General features: G+C 38.7%; 1 long non-coding RNA gene across 1 annotated transcript in view; it reads left to right on the top strand.

Annotated features, from left to right (window-relative positions):
• Nucleotides 1–27,589, top strand: part of LOC148130233 (uncharacterized) — a 51,032-nt gene that overhangs the window by 13,164 nt on the left and 10,279 nt on the right. The window contains exons 2-3 of the long non-coding RNA XR_015750131.1: nt 5,275–5,428; nt 5,509–5,578. This is a non-coding gene — a long non-coding RNA (uncharacterized LOC148130233). The remainder of the gene's footprint in view (nt 1–5,274; nt 5,429–5,508; nt 5,579–27,589) is intronic.

The raw sequence follows: 27,589 nt of genomic DNA, 5'->3' as shown, positions 1-27,589 counted from the left end.
GGCCCAATGAGACAATGTTTTAAAGGTATTTAGAGGTCAGTTTCAATACAGAGAGCTTACTGGCTGCAATATCAAATTTGCTCAACAAGCAGAGGAAAATTATCTTGTTATAATGGCAAAGAACTGTAATTTTTGTGAGTACATAGTATTGTAATTTCTTAGCTTGTAATCTTCTGTCAGCATTTATTTTTTAAAACTAGACAGTCATATCTCTTTCTAACAGAAGGACCACAATTTAGCCTTTGAGATGCTGGTGAGAGAAGCCACTGCCAGAAACAGTTTGGCTATGTTTAATTTACACGTAGTTTTATATAATTAACTCTCCCATTACTCTCTTGCCTACCACTTTAAAAATTGCCATTTGGAAGGAAAGGCTTGCAGTTTTCAGGGGTTGCATGTAAATTATATGCTCAATTGATGTCTTGAACTGCATGTTTCCTTCCAAAATAAAACCACAAAGCTGGTAATGACATTCTGCAAAAGTAACATTATACCAAGAGATAATTCAACAATGGTTGGGGATTATGGAAGCTGAAGACCAACGTATCTGGAGAGCATTAGGAAAACTACCTTGTTGCTTTAGGCAACCTAAGAAATTTTCTTTTGTGCATATTTCTTTCTCCTCTCTTTTTCTATGTGCATACTGCAATTTGCTAATGTCCTTTGGAAAGGGGGAAAAAACAATTTTTAGGAACAAATGTACATACTAGCAACTGTAGGATTAACTTTAAAATAATAGCTAGTGGTAATGCAAAACCGTGTTTAAATTACATGGAGGATAATGTACCTTTAGTCATTTCCCTTGTGGTTCTAGGAAATGGAAGCCTGATTCTATCCATAAATAGAATATTCCATTTGCTTTCATCAGTGATTTAGCTCTGTTTAAAATTGGTGTTCAGGGCCATTTGCCCGGATTCCCATGTACTCCTCTGATTCTGGAAGAACAAATAATATGCTCAAGGATAACTAGGATTCTGTTGCTACATGTTGCTACATTCTGTTGACAACAACAACAACAATAATAATAATAATAATAATAATAATAATAATAATAATAATAATAATAATAATAATAATAATAATATAAACCCTATTGGGATCTGCTCGCATAATCCGCTGATACATCACGCAGTCCTAAACGCTTGGGAAGTGTTTGACTAGTGATTTGTGATACGAAACCCAGCATAGTTATCTTGTTTGCTGTATACATTGTTGTTTTTTGTGTATAATAGTAATGATAGTAATAGTAATAATACCTGCTCAGTCCTTGGAACTGAGAAAATTATTTGCCCTCACCCCCGCATGCAACTTTTTAAAGTGAACTGACCTAATTGGCATATCTCAGATTGTTGAGATCAGAGGAGACTATTTTCACATGCCAGATTGCGTCTGGTTTGCTTGGCTTCGCGTAGACAGCAGTCTACAATCCTGATAGGCTAAATTATTAATCTATACTCCTGTTCAAATCAACTGAAGAATGTGTGATTGAGTTCAATAGAACCTATTGCCTAATATATTTGCATATCATAGCAATGTAAAGCTCATATTAGGTCAGAAGACAGAAGTATATATAGAAGTATATTCAGGAAAAGACGATAATCTGAATTTGGGTAATCTGTCATTCAGAGAATGGGAAGGGAGAAGAAATATCCCATTCCCTCTAATATATAGAGGAAGAGAATTTCATATAATCATGAGGCTTAGAACTCAATCTGGGGCAGATCTTATTTATAATCACAAATATCCAGCAAGGTTTAGACTAATTTGAAGTATTAAATCGAGATAGATTTGTGGATGCTTTCTGCACATGTTTTGATGATCCAAATCAAATGTTATCTGATTCAGATACTCAAAACAAGTAGAACAGTTTTTCTGAGATTGAATGTAGTAACCAAACCCTACCTTATTTCCTTCCCTTGGTTCTTTTTCACTATATTGAGAACCAGTTTGGTGCAGTGATTAAGACTTCAGGATAGAAATTGAGACCATGAGTTCTAATCCTACCAGTGGTGGGATTCAATTTTTTTTACTACCGGTTCTGTGGGCGTGGCTTGGTGGGCGTGGCAGGGGAAGCTACTGTACAATCTCCAGTCAGAGCTGGTATTTGCCGGTTTCCTGAACTACTCAAAATTTCCGCTACTGGTTCTCTAGAACTGGTCAGAATCTGCTGAATACCACCTCTGAATCCTGCATTAAACATAAAGCTATATAAGTGACCTTGGGCCAGTCACTCTCTCCCAGCCCTAGAAAGCAGGCAATGGCAAATCACTTCTGAAATCTTAGAAAAAGAAAACTTCAGGGATCAGTTCAGGTACTTGCCAGAAGTCAACACTGAATCAAAGGCACAAATATACAGATAGTCCTCAATTTACAACAATTCATTTAGTGACCATTCAAAGTTACAATGGCACTGACTGAAAAAAAGTGACTTATGACCATTTTTCACAGTTACCTTTGTAGCATCCCCATGATCACGTGATCAAAATTCAGATGCTTGGCAACTGGTTCGTATTTATGACGGTTGCAGTGTCCTGTGGTCATGTGATCACCTTTTGCAACCTTCTCACCAGCCAGATTCACTTAACAACCATGTTACTTAATTAACAACTGCAGCAATTCACTTAACAATGGTGGCAAGAAAGGTCGTGAAATGGGACAAAACTCACTTAACAAATGTCTTGCTTAACAACAGAAATTTGGGGTTCAGTTCTGGTTGTAAGTCAAGCACTACCTACATACACACACTCTTTCTCAGGTATGATCAGGGGTGGGATTCTACAGGTTTGCACCTATTTGCTAGAACCAGTTGTTAAGCAGTTCAGAGAACCGGTTGTTAGAAGAAATTATTGGCCTAATCCTGTAAGGAAGGCAAGAAGGAAACATTCTGGTGTTGCTTACAGAAACTGCCGCTCCATTAACCCTTACTACATTCTTGGCAGGACTAGTCTTCCTGTGTCAGGAACTTCTCTGGAGTTTTTTTTCACCTCCTTTACTGGTACTTTGCTTGTGTGGAATGACCTTTCAAAGTTGCAATGGCACTGAAAAAAGTGACTTATGACTGTTTTTCACACTTACGACTATTGCAGCATCCCCACAGTCATGAGAGGCCAGGCGAGGAGATGCATGCCTCGATGTGAGTGATGTTGAGTTGGCCACACCCAGCCAGTCACATGACCACCAAGCCACACCCACCAACTAAGCCACGCCCACAGAACCGGTTGTTAAAAAAATTTGAATCCCACCCCTGGGTATGATATGGGAATCTTACTGAAGAGCCTTATCCATGCCATGAGGAGTAAAACTGCAACTCTCAAAATTCAACCATCAATCTGAAGTTGGACAATTTTGGATATTTCAGTCCCAGCACTTCTGTTTATCACTATGAAAGACATGGGGAAGAGACTGCTGTTTTATCTTGGTATTTTAAAGATGTTCATGGCTTTAAGCACATTATTTTTAATTTTTAAGAAGCTATTGTTCTGATGGCTTTTAATTTATCATTATGTGATCCCAGTTTGGAATTTATTTTTAAGTATAAAAAACACTTTTTAAAAATATAAATAAGTCAGTAGCAAAAATTTAGAAATGAAGTATCACTAATCTTCCTGTCAGGGATAAAGATTATAAAAATGTTTTGGCTAACAATAAGATGGGAATCAAGGGGTAATGATGGCTCCAATATTGTTTCTATTCTTCTACTCTGCTGTTCCTTTTTTTCCAGCTGTAGTATCAAACCCACTGGGAACTGGGTGATGACAGTGTCCAAGCATACACTGCCTTTAGTAATAATTGTAACTACTAATGTTTAGTAATAAACATCTCCCACGTTGATGCACTGGGACTAATTTTTCAAGGCTGCCTAGCCATTAAGTGTACTATCTGGGGAAGAAATAGCAGTTGTAATCCCACGTACTGTATCTGGAAGGTTGCAGAAGGTTATGGAGGCAAGGAAATCCACTGAACTTGTCAAACATTTACACAACTTGATATGTGTGAGAAACGTATCCTGTACCTTAATTTCCAATCAACTAAGAAGGTGCTGTAGTTGGCTAATAGTTTTCATTTCCTTTCAATTCTTTTGTCCTAAACCTTGATTTAATGATATATGGAAAGGAAGTGGCTTTGTTTTTCCACCTTTCCACTTCGTCTGAAGATTTATACGCCCGAGAATTATGCTCATATTTAAATAAATTCAATTCTTCATCCTCCAACCCCACCTTAGTTCTGTGAGATTGGTGTTGTTTTGGGTGTGTGTTCTTTTAAACATTCTACAGCATATCCCAGTATAAGTAATAAAATACAAAATCGTTATTTATATTTCCCCTTTCGAGAAGCACCACATCTCCAATGTCCTTACATTTGACAGGGATTGAAGTTCAGGAAATTTAAAATGAAAATCCCACCCTTTTCCTATTTCCTTTTGGCAACGGTTTCTCATCTGCAGAGAGGCAAAAGCAAGATCCAAAATATGGCATAGGAACAATTCCCAGGTCCCTGGGAGTATTCCTCTGCAGGCCAGCTTCTATGGCAAGTTTCAGAAAGATGTGGTTTTAGAGCGATGTTAAAGTCCATTTAGTCCAACTATACAGGCAGTGGAAAATCTGCAGTGCAGGAAGCAATTCTAGTTTTTCCTTATTTATCTCTGTGGAGAAAACGATCCTCTTGATCGGTGTCACCATTAGAGCATTTATCCTAAAGTTAACTGAAATGTTAACTGAAAGAGTTTAGAGATAGGAATTAATGATTCAGGGACCATCATTTTTGACACAAAGAGGGAAGAGGTTTCTAATCATTTAGAAAGGACAGGAGTGAGTAATTTATTGAGAATATATCTTATAAAGTGGTAATACTCAATTTTACCTAGTTCACTCTTGCGAGGCTGCAATATGTGAAGGGAGAGCAAATTAAATATAGAGACCTAGTATCAAAAAGGGGGAGAGCATCAAGACCATGTAACCCTAAAGAAAAATGGGGTCCTTTATGACAAGAGTTTTGTTAAAGTCATGTAGCTAATAAAGGATAATATTTGTAGCTCAGGGTTAAAATGAGGAGTCCTTGGTGCTCTCTGAGTTTGGTTGTTTTCTTGCAGATGTTTCATTACCTAAACTAGGTAAATCAGCACTGCTGGCACACAGAGCATCAAGCACCCCTCAAAGCCATGCAGTTCAGAAGCAGGAAAGAAAAAGGAATAGTATTTGGATGTCTGTGCTTTAAGCCAGCATGAAGTGTTTGTCCAGTCAGTGAAATCAATTTTCTTTCCTACTGTCAATCCAGGGTGTAGTCCAGGACTGAGGAGGCATGGCCTTTTGCATTTTCGATTCTTTGCCCCTTCCCAACCTCCACCATATCCATGGAAACTGACAGCTCCCAATGATGCCAGAGCATTCCCACAGAAACCAAAACTGAAGAGTAAGGAATCCCTTGGACTGTCAGGCAAGTGAACCACTCCAATTCTTTTATGCTTCTCATATGCACCTCTTGTATGTCTAATTTTACATCTTTTCCAAGTGTAGATGTGGACAAAGAATAAACAGTTGTTGCAGTACACAATATGAGAACTCCCAGAACCCTTTTTAAGGTAAGCTCCCTATTTCTCCTTCACTGATATGAAGATATAAAAAAAAAACAGCAGTACTCAGCCTATCTCACTTATTAAGAACAAACTAGTAGTTCAAATCTCTAGGCCACATATATTGATCTCTTTTCCAAGGGTCCTGGCACAAGATGTCTGCATGACATGTTATATTCAATTGCACCACCTGGGATCAGTTTTAATGGTGAAAAAGGTGAGATAAAGATTATATAAATAGTGGAATCTTCTTCTTCTTGTGCCATATCCGTCATCAGATGTTGGCGATCATGTTGGCAATCCTATTTTTATCAACAGCCACACGAAAAAGTGCTGCTGAGTTTTGTCCAAACCAGTCCCTTAGATTTTGAAGCCGTGATGTTTTTCTTCTGCCCTGACCTCATTTTCCTTCATTCTTTCTTTGGAGGATTATGTGAAGTATGCCGTATTTTTCCAGGTGTTGCATCACATTCAAGTGGCATAAAAGAATTTTGCTATTAAGTTTGTTTTAAACAGTAACAAGGCTAAAGACAGCAGTGAAAAAGTACAAGGAACCATCAGGCATTGTCAGGGACCACTGATAACCAATCAGGAGCCTTTGCACAAAGTCTTGGGGGCTGCCTATATCAATGATTCAAGAATAAAACAAAATTACCTTCTGATAAATGTTTGTATCTATAATGTATTTACCAGCTCTCAAAATCAAAGCCCCATTAAAATACCATCTGGTGGTGCATTTAGAAAGCATTTGTTTTTGAAAAAAGAAAGCCATTATCAAACCAGCTGCTTGTAAACTTCCTCTGCAATACAAGAATCTTTGTGCTGGGTAATTGCTCTGCCTCTTTAAGTGCATCCACTGGTTTTCATTAACAGCTAACTCTCTTTATGATTATGTCTATCAGTCATCTCCAACAATTTAAATCAGGTTTAGACTTAGCTATAGTGACATCACCTTGTTTAGAAAGAAGCCTGGAGGGACTTACTGTCCTTGAGACAAGGCTGGACCTGTGCAGAGCCTATTCTTCAATCTTCAAGGGTAGATGAGGGGTGCCAGCTGGCACGGCTTCCCTTCAAGTAATTTTGCTTTTCCATTATGAATCCCATTCATATTATTAAGTGTCCCTTGGGGACTTGGGTGTTGCATTAAAATAGCTAGCTGCTTCCATTTCCAAATGCACTTGCATCAGAATGCACCTAACCCAATAACATTTGCAAAAAGCATTCCCAATGCCCATAGATATCTTCTTTTGAACATCTGTGACCCATTACGTTATGCTTTTTCTGACACTTAAATAAACATAAGCCCATGAATGTTTAGTGCAAGCCAGCCTGCCTTTCTACCTTCCCCCAAATCCTGCTCCTGAACTTACTCTACAATATTCTTCTTGTGCACTTTTTTGGAATCACAACACCCTGACAATAGAGAAAATCTCCAAAGAAACTGATTGTAGTGAGTGTAGAAGAATAGTCTGTTAGATGGGGGTAGGTTTATTCTTCCTAGCACCTGAAGGTAAGATAAGAACTGAATGTGTGGAAACTTTACAGTGGGAGATGCAAACTTGAGCTAAAAAGGAATTTCCTGACTGTGAGAACCTACCTTCTGAAGTTGTGGTTTCTCCATCATTGGTGTGTTTCAAGATTAGACTTGTTAGCCCTTAATCCAGAATGGTATGTGGACTCCTGTACTGGGCAGGGAGTTGGACTAGAACACATCCAAGATCCCTTTCAACTGTATGTTTTCATGATTCTAAGCCATGGTGTGAGAACAGATAAGAAATTACAGAGGACTCAGTATACAGTCCTTCTGATCTAGTCACAGTATGCCTAGACATCTCATAGAATGCCAAGAGAGGTCATCAGTGAAAAAAATAGCAAGCTCAGGATTGTTTTTTAAATTGATATGGAATCATACATTTCTCTCTTTTTTCCCTTATTCAGCTGTAGATTATCTCACTATATCACAGCCTTCAATTGGCCATTTTCTACATGTGTTGGACTATACATTTTTCATGCTGGTTTCTTTGATGGGCACGGTATTCAAACCTTTATGCTGGGGAAGTAATGCGTTTAGCTGTGCTAATGCCAATTTATTTACAGCGCTGTTGCAGAGTAGGACACCATGAAACAAAGAAGAAAAACATTAACACCACCAAAATCCCAAAATGTATTATTTCTGACAGGGACTGAATAATATCTTCTATTTTCTGTAATCATATTGCCATTCCCATCTCTAGTATGATTTCACTGTTTACATCTAGCCCAGATGCTACTACCTTTAAGACAATTTCAAAATTTCATCCATACCAAATGTAGCTGTGTAACCTAACATGCTGATTCTATTACACCAAGACTGTGCCAACTAAGTTCATAGCGGGTTGGTGTGGGGGGAGATCAAATGTGAAATATTCATTTTGACATTTAAAGACTTGCTGGTTTGAACCCAAATCATTTAAACTCACCCTCCCTCATATTCCTCATAATGAGTCTTAAAAGAGCTGTGGTGGCACAGTGGTTAGAATGCAGTACTGCAGACTACTTCTGCTGACTGCCAGCTGCTAGCAGTTTGGAAGTTGGATTCTCATTGGCTCAAGGTTGACTCAGCTTTCCATCCTTCCGAGATCAGTAAAATGAGGACCCAGATTGTTGGGGGCAATATGCTGATTCCGTAAACCGCTTAGAGAGGGCTGTAAAGCACTTTGAAGTGGAATATATAAGCCTAAGTGCTATTGCTATTGCTAACACCTGCCTATCATCAATAATCATGAAAGTAGCAGACATCAGTAGGTTTTTAATGTGGAATGCTCTAAATCCATGATTTCTGAAATCCACTATCATTTATATTGGCTTTTATGTGGCCTTTGTACATTTTCCATTTCATTTGGATAGTTATTAGCTATGAGGACCCAAATTCTTGGGGGCAATATGCTGACTCTGTAAACTGCTTAGAGGGGGCTGTAAAGCAATATAAAGTGGTATATAAGTCTAAGTGCTATTGCTATTGCTGTTTTCATTATTTTCCAATATGCTTCAATGACATTAGTTTGTTCTCATTGTATAGTTCCGTAAGGTGTGTTGAAGTAAAATGATTAACTAAATAGATTAAAACACAATGAAGATCAAGATTATCTGTTGAGCTAAATAAAATATTTGTAAATCTTCAACAAAATTATTTGCTCATTTCCCCAGTCTTTCATTAGCTGATTTGTTTTATAGATCTTGATATCCCTTATAGATCTTGATATCTCTGCATGTTTGTTATTAATCTTGAATCCATGGATATAAAATTTCTGTCTCATGGTGATGGAAAACATCACTGCTCACCACTTTCTGTCACTTGGAAGTCTACTGTTACAAGTAACTTTTTCCAAAAGAAACCCTGTCCCATCCTTCCATTTCTCTCCTTCTTTCTTAAGAAGAAAAAGAGAGAAATAACAAGGATGACAGAGAGCAGTAGAGAAAAGCTTACACACAATTGAAAATACACCAGGCTGGCCCTCCCTAACGCAAAGCAGCTGTCCCATGTAAATAGATGATTGGGGCAGCAACAAGCTAATAGATCTGTCTAAACCAGGGTGTCCACCTTGGCAACTTTAAGACTTGTGGACTTCAACTCCCAGAATTCCTCAGCCAGCTTTGCTGGCTGAGAATTCTGGGAGTTGAAGTCCACAAGTCTTAAAGTTGCCAAGGTTGGACACCCCTGGTCTAAACCTTTAGAGTGGTTGAGTTTGCTGCCTCATTGCAATTCTCAAAGATTGATTCAATTGCCAATCAATTTGTTTTTATATGGGAGGAGATATCCTTTGCTCAAACAGCAAAAATTCTTGATTGGCCCTGCTAAACTGAGCAGGACTGCTCTCACAGTTGTAACAGATGACCTTACTTCAATCAATCATTCTATCTAACCAAGTTCCCAGAATTACAACCCACAGACTGTAGATTTCTCTTTATTCTAAAGTAATAACTCCACACCCTTCTGGACAATAACAAACCAGTGGAAGAAAAATGAACAGAGTACAAGCTGTTTGCTCTCCTAAATGATGCCTGAAAATTCTAAGAGGTTCCTAGTCCTGCTTGTTCTTTCTCCTTTGCTGGATTGGAATTTTAATGGATGTGATAAGATAAAAACACTACCTTTCATCTGAAGGGTTGTTGTGTTTATTTTAGCTTGCTCCTTCCTTCTTTACAATTGCTTCTGTACACAACCCCGAGCTAGCTGAAGACACTCATCCTTTCCAGCATCTACACAAACACACTCAAGCCATCTATAATTGTGCTACAGTGAGAAAGAAAAGGAGAAATATCTATTAGCCTGGGATATCAGCAAAGGAAATGAGGCTAGACTTGACAGTCTAAAGGAAAGGTGAAATGGTTCAGTTCTTCTTTATCAAGAACTAATCTCACACTTTTGGAATGGACTAATATTTATGCTTGTAGAGTAGACCAACCAAAAAGGAACAAGGTGGAAGAGTTACTCAAATGTACTTCTTCACTTTAATGGTGAATCAAACTCAGCCTAGATCAGAGGTGTCAAACTCACATCTCACAGTGGCATCACAGGACATTTGGGGACTTTCCCCCACTTTCCTAAACCAGGCATGGGCGTGGCCAATGCATAACGCATCTGGCCCATGGGCTGGGAGTTTGACAGCCCTGGCCTAGATCATCTACCAAGGACAAGCAACTGAACCTTTAAGATCACTAAATAAATTATTTCTAATATTGTTTCATGGAGTGATGGACACTTCGCATATGTTCAGAATTCTTTGTTCTATATTGCATCACCAATATATATTCAAAATCTCTATTTCTTTAAACTTAACTATAATTTTTAAATAGCTTATATTATTTCCTAGTCACTTTTTTACTAAACAAAACACTCCAAACTTTTTTAGTCCTTTGTCTAAAGGAAGATACACTAAGCTTTCTTTTTAGCTGTTTTATAGCTCTTCCACCAGTAACATTTTTAAAAATTAAATATACTTTAATTGCAGCAAATATTCATATAAGTATATTATGTCACTTGTCATCTTACTCTGAATTTCTTTCCCGATACTGTAATTCATATAGTCTAGGATAGGTGTCTTAAAACTTGACAGCTTTAAGACTTGTGGACTGCAACTCCCAGAATTCCTCCTCCAGTCATGTTAGCTCAGGAATTCTGGGAGTGGAAGTCCACAAGTCTTAAACTTGCCAAGTCTGAAGACTGTTGGTCTAGGAGACACTGGGATTTGCAATCTTTCCTCATATATCAATGGTACTTTAGCAAACATTGTCTCAGAAAACCCTATTAGCCAAGATAAGATGTAATTCTACTCTTAGCAAGCATGAAAAATGATATTTCTCATGTAAAGTGTTCTGTTCTAAAATCCAAGCAAATGAAATAGAGTTTTATAATAGAGACCATAGAGAATCCAATCAATGAATGTACAACTGAACCCATACATGCAACCTTCTACAATGCTGTAACAAATCTGGGACTGGAACAACTAGTAACCAACAATACTAGGCTTAATAACTGCCTCGATCTCATCTTCTGCAATAGTTTGAATTCAATTTACGGAATACAAATTAAAGAACCCTTTTCCAACAGGGTTGGAAACATGATTGTTTCCATGAACAACATGATTGACTTTTGTGTCAATATATGTCCCCACACAAATAATCACAATGACAAAATCCCCAATTATAGCTTCAAAAAAGGCAGCTAGGTTCTTACATTCAATGATCTCTCTTCCCTTGATTGGCAATTTCTATTCACTGGATGCAATACTGTTGAAGACCATTACACCATATTCTTACTAGAAATCAAAAGAGCCATCAAACTATATGTACCAATAACAACTCCCCAAACCAGGAAAAACAGATTACCCATAACAATAAGGAAGCTTCAATCCAAAAAGAGATCACTTTGGTGGAAAAACAAATCTGGTCACGTTGCCAACTTCAAAAGCCGATACAAAAATCTATGCCACCAGATAAAAACTGAATGCACTGATTATCACATCAAACAAGAGGAAAACCTTCTATGCACAAATTCCACCCATGCTTTCTACAATTTTGTAAACAACAAACTAAAAGACTCAAGGTCATCCCACCCCTGAAAGGACCTAATGGCAAAGACTGCAACGATGACACCATCAAAGCAAACTTCTTTAACACATTCTTTGGCTCAGTATTTGTAAACAGCAATGGATCAAGCCCAGTACTTCTGAGTCAAACCACAGAAAACTACAATGATCTAATACATATCGATTTTACAGAAGACATTGTTGAAAAAGCACTGCGCAATCTAAAACAATCCCTATCTATTGGACCAGATGGAATATGTGCCTACTTCTTAAAAAAGCTATCCACTGCCATAGCCGAACCTCTAAGCATAATCTTTGAAAAATCTTTCAGGACCAGCTCCTTGCCAAAACTATGGTCACAAGCCACGGTCATCCCCATCTTCAAAAAGGGAAATCCCAGCTAGTTGTAAATTACAGACCAATCTCCTTATGCTGCGTCGCCTGTAAAGTCATGGAATCAATTATTAACCAATCCATTATCCTCCACTTAGAGACAAACAACCTACTCTCTAATAAACAATTTGGTTTCAGAAAAAAACTATCCTGTAATCTGCAACTCTTACACTGCAAAAACATATGGACTACACAACTCGATCAGGGCAAAGCAATAGACACAATCTACATAGACTTCTGTAAAGCCTTTGATTCAGTGGTACACGACAAACTACTCCTAAAACTAAAATCTTATGTTATCTCTGGACACCTACATAACTGGATAGAAGCATTCCTGTCAAAGAGACAACAAATGGTCAAAATTGGGAGCGTCCTATCAAATTCTGTACCTGTCAACAGTGGTGTCCCCCAAAGTAGTGTTTTAAGACCAACTCTCTTCATACTCTACATAAATGACCTCTGTGATCATATTAAGAGCAACTGCATTCTCTTTGCTGATGATGTAAAACTATTCAACACCACATACTACTACCCTCCAAAAAGCCCTTGACTATGTATCAGAATGGTCAATCAAATGGCAACTTCAAATCTCAACAAATAAATGCTCTGTCTTACATATTGGCAGAATTTTTTTTGCTGCAGACAGTAGAACAGCAGCAATTGCCAATTATAAACCTCAGACCTTATATAGCAGTCCCACGGTTTAAACCAGGTGTCTTTTTCTACCTGCACCTCCAATGAACAGAGAGCAAGCCATTTCTCAACGAGTAAAGGGGTTCAAATTGCATTGTTATTGTAACAAACCAAACTGGCCTGAGGCTGTTTGTGCCTGCCCTTGATCCTTCTAGCCCAATATGGTGCATTGTGTAAGGATCAACTGTATAAAATCATCAAACATTCACTTGGAAGCCAATCAAGCCACTCCCAGCCTTTTCATTTATTCTAGCTTCTGAGATAGTTGGTTCGTGTTCTAAAGGTATTCTTTTGACTTAAAAGACACCCTTTAAAGATGAGCACCAGGATCTTCTGAATAAAAAAGCAGCCTCAGCATGTTCATCTGCAAATCCAGCTTATTAAGCTCAGTTCACCAGACTGCTTTTGTTGTATGAGAGGGTGCAAACAGAGAGCATTTTCACATCCTGTTTCCTCCGGAGCTGCTCTCATGGGCTTCAGTGAAGCAAGGCAAAGCAGGATGGGTGGTGGCACAATGATCTGGCAACTTGGCAGTGACAGCTGCGAGAATTGTGTCTGAATCTCTTCTCTCCCCTGCTTTAGAATACAGCCATGGGGTCAGCATTTTATATCAGACAGCCTGAATCTCAAAGCAATGGAAAATATGTGCTTAGAGTTCTGTTCCTACTGGAATGTATCAGCCCAGGCCTGTCTTTAGACCTAAACTAGAAATTGTGAAACGAAACATTTATGATTATTTTCCACAGAGTGCATCCTTTTAAATTCAACACTTCATCACCCAGATTGGATTGTTATCAGTCAGATTCTGCCCTTGCAGTGCTTACTCTTTTTCTTGTGCCAGGTCTGCCTGTTTGACCTTTCCCATTCTCTGTTTCCTGCTTTCTTCTTCGTTTAATTTTCCCTCTGAATCTCTCAGAAGAGCAGGACCAGGGGAGACATGATAGCAGTGTTCCAATTTTTGAGGGGCTGCCATAGAGAGGAAGGGGTCAAGCTATTTTGGAAGGTACCTGGATGGAAACTGATCAAGGAGAGATTCAACCTAGAAATAAGGAGAAATTTTCTGGCAGTGAGAACAATCAACCAACGGAACAGCTTGCCTTTGGAAGTTGTGGGAGCTTCATCCCTAGAAGCTTTCAAGAAGAGATTGGACAGCCATCTGTCAGAAATGGTGTAGGGTCTGCTTGGACAGGGGGGTTGGACTAGATGACCTACAAGGTCCCTTCCAACTCTGTTAATCTGTTACTGTTACTAATCAAGGAGAGAAGCAACCTGGAATTGAGAAGAAACTTTCTAATAGTGAGGACAATTAACCAATGGAACAACTTGCCTTCAGACATTGTGAGTGCTTTATCAAGGATTTTAAGAAGAGACTGGACAGTCACTTGGCTGAAATGGTAGAGATCTCCTGCTTGAGCAGGGAGCTGGACTAGAAGACCTCCAAGGTCCCTTCCAGCTCTATTCTGATTCTGATTCTGAAAGCTATCTGCCCTGAGTTCCCTCTCGCTTTATTTCATATGGATTTCTTCCTATTACTTCAGCATCCAGATCCCTTTCATGAATATTTTTCTCCTGGACTGCATCTGGTCTAGTCCCATAATCCAGATTTTTTTGAAAATTTTGTTCCAATAGCACAGGTGTTCTGTTTTTTCACTCTTCCTTCATCTTTTCCTTCATGGCATGGTATTGTAGGAAGCATGCTAAAATGAGTCTAAAACTGGCAGTACCAGCAGCTATACTATTTTCTTTTCTCGTGTTAATTTGTTTTTAATATTGTACATTTCCAGAGTCGCTCAGGAGTGAGTGGTCCTACCAAATAAACAAATACATTCTGCAGGCTTTCACACAGGAATTATTTAGCCGTGTGATTTGGAATGCCGGGGATCTTTCGCATGGAAAGTGTGTGCTCTGCCATTCTGTTTTGCAAGGGGTCTAGAGCTCAGGGACCGAGGTCATTCTTTGCTTGCAGAAATAATTAGTTCCAAACTCCACATGTCAAAGTTCACTCTTTAGGAAGCGCTGCCCCTTTGTCCTTTTCCTGAGAATGGGCAAGACTCTTTCCACTCATATTGTCACCTGACTGGCAGCAGCATTTCAAGTAAGAGATGATTGACCCTGCTTGAGGATGATGACAGGATGTAACCCAGCGTGCAATTCACATTGGGTCACCTCAGGGAATGTTGCTGTGATCCAACCCAAGAGTCGCAATCTTTATGCAACAAGGCAATACACACAATTTTAGAGGCCATTCTTGGTCCCAACCAAATTGGACAACTTCTGTCTTCCCCTTCATAGGAAATATTGTTGAGCAGATGGTAGGCACTCAGCTTCAGTTTAATTTACTTTATTGTCATTGCACCTCGTGCAACGAAATCAAACACCATCTTCAGTGCATATCATGACCATGAAAATAAACACAAACACACATCCATCACACTCCACACATTGAATTGAAAACCCCCGACACTGCACCAACACTACACTATACAGTAGAATTCAACAGAGCTACTGCCCTGGGATAGAAGCTGTTTTTCAGCCTATTTGTCCTTGTTTTTATTATTTTGTACCATCTGCCAGATGGTAATAGTTCAAAAAAACTGGTTCCCGGGATGAGATGGATCTTTGAGAATGTTTTGAACTTTCTTAAGGCAGAGAGAGCTATAAAGCTCTTCCAAAGAGGGGAGAGGGCAACCAATGATCTTCTGGGCAATGACATTAACCCTCTGGAGTGCTTTCCTATCTGCCACTGTGCAATTGACAAACCATACAGAGGTACAGTAAGTTAAGATACTGTCAATGGTGCAGCGGTAGAAGGTCACCAGCAGTTTTTCATTCAGTTGTTGTTTTCTGAGAAGTCTCAGGTAGTATAATCTCTGCTGGGCCCTTTTGGCCAGTGCTGCAATGTGAGCCCCCCAGGTCAGGTCCTCTTTTATGGTAATACCCAGAAACTTTAAACTGGTCACTTGCTCCACTCGGTCTCCATTGATAAGCAAGGGCTGGATGTCTGATCTGTTCCTTCTATAGTCCACTATAAGCTCCTTGGTCTTATTGGTGTTGAGGACCAAGTTATTGTCTCCACACCACGAAAGCAACCGGTCCACCTCATCTCGGTAGGCAGACTCATCACCCCCAGAGAGGAGTCCCACCACTATCTAGATGAAGGTGGTTATCAGGTTCCTCTTCAGTCAAGGTTCAGACCGGTTTACAGCACTGAAACAATATTGATGACACTTATGGGTGACCTGTGAGGACTCAGGATGGAGGTGGTGTGTTCATCCTGCCCTTCTACCATAGATTCCCAGTGGCCTTTGATACTATCAATCATGGTAGCCTTCTGACCTGGCTCTAGGGGCTAGGGGGGAGGCCCTACTTTATAATGGCATTTCTCCTTCAATGGCAATTTTAAGTCAATGTTGGTGGGAATTGAGACATTGAGCCCTACAATGTGGGGGCCTCAAGGTTTGGAACTTTTGCCTCTCCTCTTTAATATCAATCAATTTCGTTTGAAGATGGCGGCACAATCACTTGCTGCAGCTCAGTGCTCCATGGATATGTGTTGTTTGTGGCTGTTTGTGGTTGTATTATCGGATGTTGTGAGTACCTCTTGTGAGGCGAACAAATTCTACAACAGATGGAACCTTGTGGAGATTGGTTTACAAAGTAAACAGGAGATAACAGCTGAGTTTCTCTGGCGTTTTAACATCCCGGTTGAGATTGCAAGGCCTCCCGGCCCCTGGTGGATTAATGCTCCGGTGAGTGGGTGAAAGAACAGATGAAGGAAACGTTCAGAAAGGAAGAAGAAGAGGGGCTGTCGAGCTGGTGTTTTATATAGAATGAAAAAACAAAAGAGGAGGTTACCGCTCCCAAGCTTCTTTCTGACAAACGCCAGGTCAGTTGTAAATAAGATGGACGATCTAAGGTTAATGGCTTCTTCAAGCAAATATGTTAAAGATTGTTGTGTGCTGTTAATAACTGAGACCTGGCTAAACCCCACTATTCCATGCACTGAAATAGAGCTGGATGGTTTCTTGCTACATCGCTTGGATAGAGATAAGACTGTCGGAAAGAATAAAGGAGGAGGGGTTTGTATGTATGTGAGAGACAATTGGAGTACAAACTCGAAGATTATAACAAGCCACTGCTCTGCTGAAGTAGAATATATGACTGTAAAGATTAGACCTTTTTATTTGCCACGCGAATTTAACGCTGTCATCATATTGGTTGTTTATATTCCACCAGATGCAAAAGCTGACCTGGCTTTGAATTACTTGGGTGATGAAGTTAGTAATTTGCAAACTAAGTATCCAGATGCTGTATATATTGTAGCAGGGGATTTCAATCATGTTGATTTGCGAGTTGTTCTTTCTAAATTTCATCAACATGTGAGATGTGCGACCAGGGGGTTGAATACTTTAGATAAAGTTTATACAAATATTGTACAGGGGTATAGGATTTGCAGCTACCACATCTAGGTATGTCTGACCATTTATCTCTGGTTTTGGCTCCTGAGTATATTTCTAAGAGGAAGAAGGGGGGGCGGTGGTAAAGACAGTGAAATGTTGGCCTGAGGGGGCGATTACACAGCTTCAAGATTGTTTTGAATGAACCAACTGGGACATCTTTGAACATCAAGATTTAGAGCATTATACAGCTGCAGTTTTGGGATATATGGCCCATTGCATTGATACTGTTACGACGAACAAGTGTATTCGATCCTACCCAAACCAAAAACCATGGATGACCTGGCACTGTTAGGTCCCTTTTGTACAAGAGAAATAAGGCATTTAAGTCTGGAGATGCCTCACTGTATAGTGTGGCTAGAGCAAATTTGAAGCATGGTATTAAACAAGCCAAGGCTGCATACAAGGGAAAGATAGAAGACTGGTTATCTAATAATAACCTGAGACAAGCTTGGCAGGGGATTCAGCAGTTAACTAATTTTAAAGCACAAAAGGCTAGTATGGGTGGAAAACATGAGTTGGTAGAGGAACTAAACACCTTTTATGCCCGGTGAATAAACATATCTCTTCTGCGAAGATTCTCAATACTGGCACTCCTCAGGGCTGTGTATTGAGTCCACTTTTATTCACTATTTATACGTCAAGTTTATTTGCCATCATTAAGTCAAGTTTATTTGCCATCATTTGCAAGCATCATCTTTCCATGATCCTAATCACATCTAAAATTCAGCCAAACAGTGGCATTTTGTTCTTGATAAAGAAATCATTTGGGGGTAGGGAAAGCCTGCCTGTGCCAGAAGAGGAACAAAAGAAAGAGGGGAAAATCTATTAAACATGCCATTTCAATATCTGGGAAAAGAGGGGAAAATCCAAGTATTTGTTAATGAAATAAACAGAAACATAGATGAAAATCATTTCAGGAAAATGATTTGAAATCAAGATCATGAACTTTAAAAGCTTAAACTTATCTAGGTGGACTCATACTTATTTATGTTTTTTTCCAAAATATGAAAATATGCAATTCTACACAATGAAATCAAAGCAATGTCTTCCTAAAGCATTTTATAACACTAGGGAAGCTGTTGACTTGCTACATCAGGGGTGTCACCAAAAATTTGTGATCTATACTCCAGCAACTGGATGTGGGCCAGAATGCTACTAATACACCATTCAAAGGCTCATAAGTTTCCCATGTTTAAATGCTACATTTATGCCTTTAGAAGTCAATAGGAACAGGAATATAGGTCTCTTTCTACTGATACAAGAAACTTTAATTGGAGAAAGACTATGCAGCCATTTGATTTCTGCATATTTGAGACATCGTACTGGTTCATCCATATGATTTTCACTGAAGTTATTACCATAATAAAAACTCTCTTTTGTTATTATACATATAGAAAAGAGCAATTCTATATCAGTTTGACAAGATTCAAATATGGTTGGAAGGTGATGGGTGTTAGGCAATTTGATGAATCACTTAAACCTTTGATTGATTGATTGATTGATTGATGGTTCATATTTATTTATATTTCCTATTACTTAACCACCCATTTCCCTCAGAGTGATTAGTGAGCCCTGAAAGAACTTGAAAGCTGTTTTATTCCATCTATTTAAAAACCTGCTTGTGCAGTAATTTCTAAATTGGTAGATTTATTCTGACATGAAAACAATGTTCTGAAAGGTCTTCTGTCATATGAGAAAAAATGTTTGAAAATGGCTTCCTACACTCAAATCAGGATAGAGAAAAACATCAAAAGAAAGCCATACTAGATGAGCCAATATTGCAACCCTGTGTCACTCTGCTCATGAATTATTTCATGCAACATCCTGTGGAGCTAACATATTGTATGACAGTACACTGTGACCTACTGTCCCTCTGGAAATGTATGATCAGAAGTGGCCATTACAATGACAGCATGTTGTTAGATGCTCTTAGAAGCTTGTTAAGAATTATGGAGAGACAAAGGGGCGGGATTCTACCGGTTCGACCCGATTCTATAGAACAGGTAGCTCTGAAGAGCAGCTGACACCAAATCAGTTCTCTCCAGATATCTTCTTTTCTTCGGTTAGGCCCACCCGCCCACCAAGGCTCTAGGCCAGGGGTGTCCAACCTTGGCAACTTTAAGACTTGTGGACTTCAACTCCCAGAATTCCTCAGCCAGCAAAGCTGGCTGAGGAATTCTGGGAGTTGAAGTCCACAAGTCTTAAAGTTGCCAAGGTTGGACACCCCTGCTCTAGGCTGTCCTTTATTCTTATCTTATTTGCTTTGCGTGGTAGAGCCGAGTGCTGCGCATCAGCAGAAGGTCGTGATTGCTTGCAGGAGAAGTTGTTTTGCAAGTACTGCGCAGCAAAGCACACACTCAATGAACCGGTTGTGATGCCAGTAGGATCCCACCCCTGGAGAAACATGTTCACATTTTCCATCATAATGCACAATTTGGACAAAGAGGAATTATGAAGCAAAAGCAGGCAATCAGGTTTGGTCCTGAAATACAGTTGTAGATTCTCTCAATCTGGTCATTACTATTTTTAAATTTTATTTTATAAAATCAAGAGCTTGAAAAGAGAGGTTTGTGTTGAAATATACAGATAACATTATTTGGTATGAGATGAGATTATATATACACTGGCTGAGGTGACAGTTCAGAAAAATAATGTGTTTATAAATTGTCTTATAATATTTATAATAATATTATAAAATATATCGTTCTGGTGAGGCTATTGTACAAAAATAGTCTTCTCTTTAAATACACAAGAATTTTGCACAATGTTAATGTCTTTCTGAATATAGCAATAATTCTCCGAAACAGCATGTATGTGTACATATGGAAAAACAACAGCAAGATATAGGAAGTCTGGGGTTATTTAGCTGGCTAGAATGGGTGGTACTTTAGCAAAAGAACCAGATGTTATTTGGAGCTTTGTGGCTTAACATGGATATTTTATTTTAAGAGATGCTATATTTATCTTAGCAAGCAAACCTAATGGTCCTAGGTCGGGAAAGAAAGACAGCTTAAATTTCATTTTAATTCTGTATTTCTTGGCCTGTTGTATTGGGTTTAGATGATTGTATGATCCTTAGAAGATTCCTTTGTATTGGCTTTCTTTTATGCATTACATGCTTCTAAAAAATACCATTTCTTAAAATAGATGTCTTGTCCTAAGTCAGCAACAATAAATGTATGCATTCTGTCCATGGATGATAACATCTTTGTTCTTGTAGTTGGGTTTTCACATATCTAAGTGTGTCTCTAATCTTTCTAGGCTTAACCTTAAGTATTATAAAACTACTATGAGACCACACCATTTCAAGAAATGTAGCAGCTGTTCAGATAGCAAAGAACTTATAGTTTAAAATGTCAAAATTGATCCCAAAGGGCCATTCTGCTTGAAACTGTCAACCATGATGGTCAACAGGCTTTGAATTATCATATTTAATAGAGTTCCTGGCTAATGCAATAAATAAAAATACCACCCACCTAGAATTAGAAGCAGAAGACAGTTAACAATAATAATTCAAATTGTTGCAGATTATGTTTACAGTTCTGTCATTCTATTAACACATCAGTGACTGAGCATAAGAAGGGCTGTACAGTCACTCCTTGGGTTAAGGATACCCCAGTTTATGAATGAGAGATGGTTAAGAATGGAGCCTATTGTAGCAAACTTCAAATGAAGAGCTGTGGTGGCGCAGTGGTTAGAATGCAGTATTGCAGGCTAACTCTGCTCACATTGCCAGGAGTTCGATTCCTTTGATCCTGACCAGCTCAAGGTTGACTCAGCCTTTCAGCCTTCCAACCCAGATTGTTGGGGGCAAGATGCTGACTCTGTAAACTGCTTAAGGAATGCTGTAAAACTCTGTAAAGCAGTTTATAAGTCTAAGTGCTATTGCTAAATACACAATAGTTCAAGTTCAGTGTACAATATTACTTATACGGTATTACAATAATATTTATCCAACTTACATAGTAATTCAGCTAAAAGAGACAGACACCTTCAGAATTGAACTTGTTCTTAAACTGGGAACTACCCTTAATTCAAAATGGTTCCTGTGCTAGAAGGGGAAGGCTGTACTAGATCAAATGGTTAAACATTAATGTACTTATCGAGACCAACCTTGCATACAGATACTTCTCAATTTACAGCCCATTCATTTAACAACTGTTTGAAGGTATAATGACTGAAAAAAGTGACTTATGACCAGTCTCACATTTCTGACCAATGTAGCATCCATCACATGACCAAAATTTGGGTGCTTAGCAATTGGCATGTATTTATGATGGTTACAGCATTTGATGTCGTGTGATCATCATTTGAGACCTTCCTATCCAGCTTCTGACAAGCAAAATCAATCGTGGAAGCTGAATTTGCTTAACAATCACATGATTCATTTTAACAACTGCAGTGATTTGCTTAACAACTCTGGCAGAAAAAAGGTTGTAAAATCAGGGATGACTCACTTAATAGCTGCTTAGCTTAGCAATGGAAATTGTGATCCAAGTTGTGATCATAAATTGAGGACTATCTGAACTCTTATTTTCCTAAAATAATTTATGCTCTTGGTTAAAATTTGAATCTAGGTTGTGGCTCTATTTAGATCCACATTTCTGAATCTGGACAAGGATTATGACCCGGCTGTCTATCATTTGATCTAAACTACAAATCCCATGCTGTCTTACAACTGATTATGCTGATTTATGAAGGTTGGTGATTCAAAATTATTGTTCTCCTAATCTAAAGAGGAAAATACTTCTTTTAAAAATGATAGCCTCTCACATACCGGGAACTGGGCACCCAATACATTTGGACCGTGTGGATAAGGTTGGCTTAAGTCCTTTTGCCAAATTATTTCTTCCTGGAATAAATTCTGGACGCAGATTAGCCATTTTCCCCGCACAAAGTTTGGCATTCCATCCCATATTTATATCTGACATTTTATGACAAAAAACCCACCCCATAATTATATTTGGGAAATATCTAGCTAAGCATTGCCTGACTTAGTTGTCCCCTAAACACTACCACAGCAGAACTGCTGATCACTGCTATCATCATTAGCATCTTATTGCATGCCAAGTGGCACAAGTTTCTACACAATTTCTCATTCTTGCATGCTATCATTTTACTTCTGTAGTACTATCAGTGGAAATAAAACTACATCATGCTTGTCTATCAAAATTCTCAGTCATCCATGGTTGTCCCAATGGTGCTTTTTCAAGAGGCAACTGGACTTTCTTTGTTTTTCCTTGAAGATGTTTTGCTTCTTATCCAAGAAGCTTCATTTGTTCTGACTGGATGATAGGGGAAATGGAAATATTAATTCTGACAGAACTAATCCTTTCATCTCCCCCAGCATCAGTCAGAACTGATGATGCTTCTTGGATAAGTAGTGAAATGTCTTCAAGGAAAAACAAAGAAAGTTCTGACAGAACTAATCCTTCCATGCCCCCCACCATCCAATCAAAACTTACAAAGCTTCTTGGATGCAAGTGAAATGTCTTCAAGGGAAAGTCACAAAGAAAGTCCAGTTTCCTCTTGAAAAAACACCTTTGATACATCATGCTTGGTTAAATCCAACCACAGATAGGCAGGCTTCCGCTGCATATCCAGATCTTTGAGGTGATTTCAGAGTAAGCCACATACTAGCAATGTTTTCCTGTGATTGAAATTTTTCTCTCTTTTCACAGCAATATTGTTGCCCCTTTTGATTAAAAAGGTTAAGAAAACTAAATTGTGGCTGCTTCAACTGTTACAAGTAAGCAGGTGACTTGTTGGCCTGCTCAATACACAAGTCAGAAGGTTATTTTGCCACCAAGGCTAGTTCGAGTATTAGTTGATTTACAACAGTCCCAGTTTATTTCCAGTTGAATATGTCCTGCATCATTAATAGCAGGATGATAACTAATAACTGACAGGAAATCCTCATATAATTTTATGTCCTGTGCTACTGAAATCTTCCTTTTGCTCACTGTTAAAGTTTTATTAAATTTACTTTGCAAATCTGCCAAATAACTTAGTGCTTGAACTGTGGCCTATGTGTTAGGCAGCAAATTCTGCTACAGTGAAAGCTAAGAAGTCTTTATCAAGATCTTCACAGATCCCTTTTTTGTGTTTATGATATATCAAACCGTTCCAAACAGAAAAGTCCCCTACTTCATGACAGTCATAAACAAGATTTATAATTTAGGAACTTTTAGATTTATTCTGGGTTTTGGGCTTCTTTTATTCAAAAAAAGATTATTTGCTATTACTCATTTTTCACTATTTCTTTTTCTTTGGCCAAAGTTCTTCTTTAAGAACGGCTTCATATGAAATATTTCAGTCAATGCAGTTTTCTCTGGCACAACCAAGAGCATGTCTCCAGTCCATGTCTAACTTTGGCTGGAGAATTTTGGGAGTTGAAATCCACAAATCTTAAACTTGCCAAGGTTGGACACCCCTGCTCCATCCCCTCCCTGCAGTGCCACAAGGAATAGGGGGGGATTCCTCTAGGACCATGGGTTGCTGAAGAAGTACCTTTAATCTTCCCCTTACCAAAATATGCACCCTCCCAGGGGAAATATGCCTCTGAACCTATTGCAAATGCTCAGATAACATCATATATATCTAAACCAAACTCGATATATCAAACTTGCAGCCCGTGGACCGGATGTGTCATGTGCTGGCCACGCCCAGCCCCAGTTTAGCGAAGGAGAAAAAAGTTGCAATACATCACGTGATGACAACATGACACTGCAGGTTTGCTACCCCTGATCCAGTGGTGGGATTCAAAAATTTTTTACTACTGGTTCTGTGGGCGTGGTTTAGTGGGCATGGCAGGACAAGGATACGGTAAAATCTCCAGTCAGAGGTGGCATTTGCTGGTTCTCTGAACTACTCAAAATTTCTGCTGAAATTTCAGAGCTGGTTAGAATCTGCTGAATACCACCTCTGCTCTAGGTTGTTGAAATGTGCCTGGATCCACTTTTAGTTGGAAGAATTTTCCTTGCCTTAATGCTGAATCATATAAGGCCTGGTTACTGCACAGCTGGACTATGTGAACAGATGAAAATGGGCGGGGAGCCAAATACCAATGGAAAGCACCATTTTTAAAGGGACAGTACAGGGGTGGGATTCAACCTGCGTTACTACTGGTTCGGTGATTACGTTTTGAAAAGTAATGCTGGACAGCTCCTGAAGAATGCAATAAAAGTAGAGTGGGGGAAAGATAGAGATAGCATTGTTGCAAGGTAACAATTCCCAGGGATTATTATTACTAATCTAAGGTTAGTTTTGGAGAAGAAAAACATTTATTGATATTTGGGGGTAATACTGGGAGAACTCATAGTTTGTCCCAAATGCTATGAAGTTACTTTCCAAAAGAGTACCAATATCTAATTACTACAATATTGGAATTTTCCAGTATTATGATAGAGATGCTTCATTATGTGTATTGTGTGAGCCCCATCCCTTCCAGAAGCCATCTTCTCCAGAAATCTTTTCTAATGCATTTGCAATTAGATTCAGCCCGAGCAGAAATGTTATTTATTGATTAATTTTTTTGCTGGCCATCTAACCGCTAATTGTTAGCAAGCACATGAGCATATATAGGTAGCCAGAGAAAGTGTCACACTTTTGGAAATAGAAACAAGCTTCTGACAAAGATCTCTGTAAAGCCCAAAATATTTCTGATATAGTTTTCCTCAAATGACTACAGCTTTCCAGAGAAACTGGCTATTTGAACATGCTGAAGAGAACATTTCACTCATTCAACTAAGTCCTTTTAAATGTTGTGTAAAGCCCTGCCTACATCTTTATCCAAGACACAAATGATTGAATGTCAAATTTTACTTATGGGAGGAAAATAATTCATCTTAGGAACTCTAAGAATCAAACTTGGACTGTATCCTAAATTGATGTCAGTGATCCCCAACCTTTTTGATGCCGCGGCCCGGTACCGGCATCAGCTGGGCGCCGCCATCTTTTTTTGACGAAAAAGTGCTTCCGGTGACCTCACCGGAAGCACTTTTTCGTCAAAAAGATGGCGGCGCTAGCGCCCGGTGAGCTTTTTCGGGTAGAAATGGCTTTCTACCCGAAAAGCTCACGGAAGCGCAGCCATCTTTTTGATGAAAAAGTGCTTCCGGTGAGCTTTCTACCCGGAAAAGCTCACCGGAAGCACTTTTTTACCAAAAAAAGATGGCGGCGCCCAGCAACCAGCGGCCCGGTAAGACTTGTTCCGCAGACCGGGACCGGTCCACGGACCGGCAGTTGGGGACCCCTGGATTAAGTGATTATGTGTCATCAAGTTGGTGTTAGCTCTTAGTGACAACATAACTAAACATTCAATAGGAATTTATTGCCCTTGTGTAATTATTTAAATCAACTTCCTTTCATAATCCTTTCCAACATGGTGCTTTCCAGACGTGTTGAATGACAATTCCAGTGATCAATAATCAGACACTTCCTTGGAATATATATTAAGCAAGAAGCTCCTGTATTTACACTTAGTCTTATATGTTAATTTGATGAAGAACATAAGAGAATTGATAGATTAATATTAGTGGCATACTGAAGGAAGAAAGAAGACATGGAAAGATTAGTGAAACATGCCAAGGACTATCCTGACAAAAGCTATAGAATAAGCTTAAGTAAGAAAAGCCTAAAATAGGAGAGGCTACAAATGAAAAAAAAAAATAACAATGGACGTTTAGAAATGAATGAAAAGGAAAACTAGAAGATGCATGTAACTTCTTGTGTGCCAGAAGCAGAAGTGAAAGGGGTGGGTGGGTTGTTGTTAAGGAATGTGCTTGGCAGAAAATAGACTGAATGGCATCTGGAACATCTGAGTGGCAGGTCAGGAAGATGAACAATTCCCTAAAAATAAATCATTCTTTAAAATGAGGCTCTGTGCTATAAAGCACAGGTATGGGAAATGTACAAAGAAAGAAAGATTAGTACAACTATTTGCTGATCCTACTAAACCTACAGTACTTATTACCTATTCATGTCATTCTGTCAGTACTCAGTGGGATAATCTTTCAATGAAAAAATTTCCCAGCCTTACCTGGAGATTCTGGAGTTTCAAACTGAGAAGAGGCAAATATTGCTCTGGTATGGATCTGCAGCCTTTCCTAAAAGTCATGATTAAAACAGGGCAATCTAATATGTACCTGATTTTTCTTTTAAAAAAGCAAATCTTTAAGGGTAGAGTCATGTAAAACATTTTAAAACAAATTTAAGACTAATTAAACAAAGCTAAATTTCCGTTCAATTCATCTACTTCTATATCTCAGACTTCAGCTTTTTTGATAACCCAATTGGAATGGCAAAATAATAGCTACAGAAGTCTGGATCAGGAAGTGGAACTGAGAGTGAAAAGGCCATGTTTATTCACATAACACTTTAAAAACCATGGCTTATTTATTTAATGGTTAGATTCACATCACCCTAAATCATAAACCAAAGATTTTCAAACCATAACTGGATCTGTGTATCATGTGAAAAATAAACAAACCGTATGGTGTATGAATCCAGTTCAGGTAATGCAAAGTCAGGGCTTTCCGGTTGAACTATCAGGATGTCAGGGAACCAAGCCAGAGATAAAAGAGCTTAGAGCTCTCCTAAGTACACCCAGTTTACATGATTTGACAATAGGACTTTATCAATTGTTGATAACTTTATAGCTGCACTTAATACACAGCTGAGGAAGCGGTTCAACAAGGAAGCCAGTGTCCAACTCAGAATAGAACAAATATCACCTTCAACAATGGATGAATCTGCCACTTCCAGCTTCTCAGACTTGCACAGATTTTAAATCTCCCATTCCATTTACTTATCCCTACTTCAGAGAATGTTCTTTTGTTTTCATTCAGTTTTATACACCCTTTTGGCAAAACATACTTTTATCATATGAGGTGCGTGGTTCATGCAGAATAGCAATTATGTTTTCCATCACAGTAAATGTCAGATGTCAGGAGCCCATGAGCTGGGTCAAAGAACTCCTTCCTGAAGCATTTGTCTAACCCAGGTAGGCATTCTGGTCCCATGGATACCACTGAATCCACAAGTGCTTTTCCTTTTGTCCACTGTCTGTACTGATATTGGTATCTTTTTTTTTTCATTTTAATTTCTCATCAAAACATTTTTTTTCCCCAAAGAAAAAGAGAATTTCAAGGAAATGATTCCAGAGAAACTGGTGTTCTTGCTTTAGTGTGATGGAAAGGTGTCTAACAGGGAAAAGTCAACAGTAGCATCCACCATGAAATAAGTTTTAAAACATCACTAAGACAAATTTGAAAGAAATTCTTAAGCATCCTAAAAAGATGTTTTAAAAAGAAAGCAAAAAGAGAGAGCCTATTTTGCAAGGAAGAAAATATTTGCAAACTTCAAAGTCTTTATGGAACTTACATTACTACTGGGACTTAGTCATTATA

The sequence above is a fragment of the Notechis scutatus genome, chromosome 6 (assembly GCF_049901735.1).
Source record: "Notechis scutatus isolate UNSWTSFEM ecotype Mainland chromosome 6, rNotScu1.2, whole genome shotgun sequence".
NCBI classification, from domain to species: domain Eukaryota; kingdom Metazoa; phylum Chordata; class Lepidosauria; order Squamata; family Elapidae; genus Notechis; species Notechis scutatus.
The sequence above is the reverse complement of the archived record's forward strand: the minus strand, read 5'-3'. Positions and strand labels throughout refer to the sequence as shown.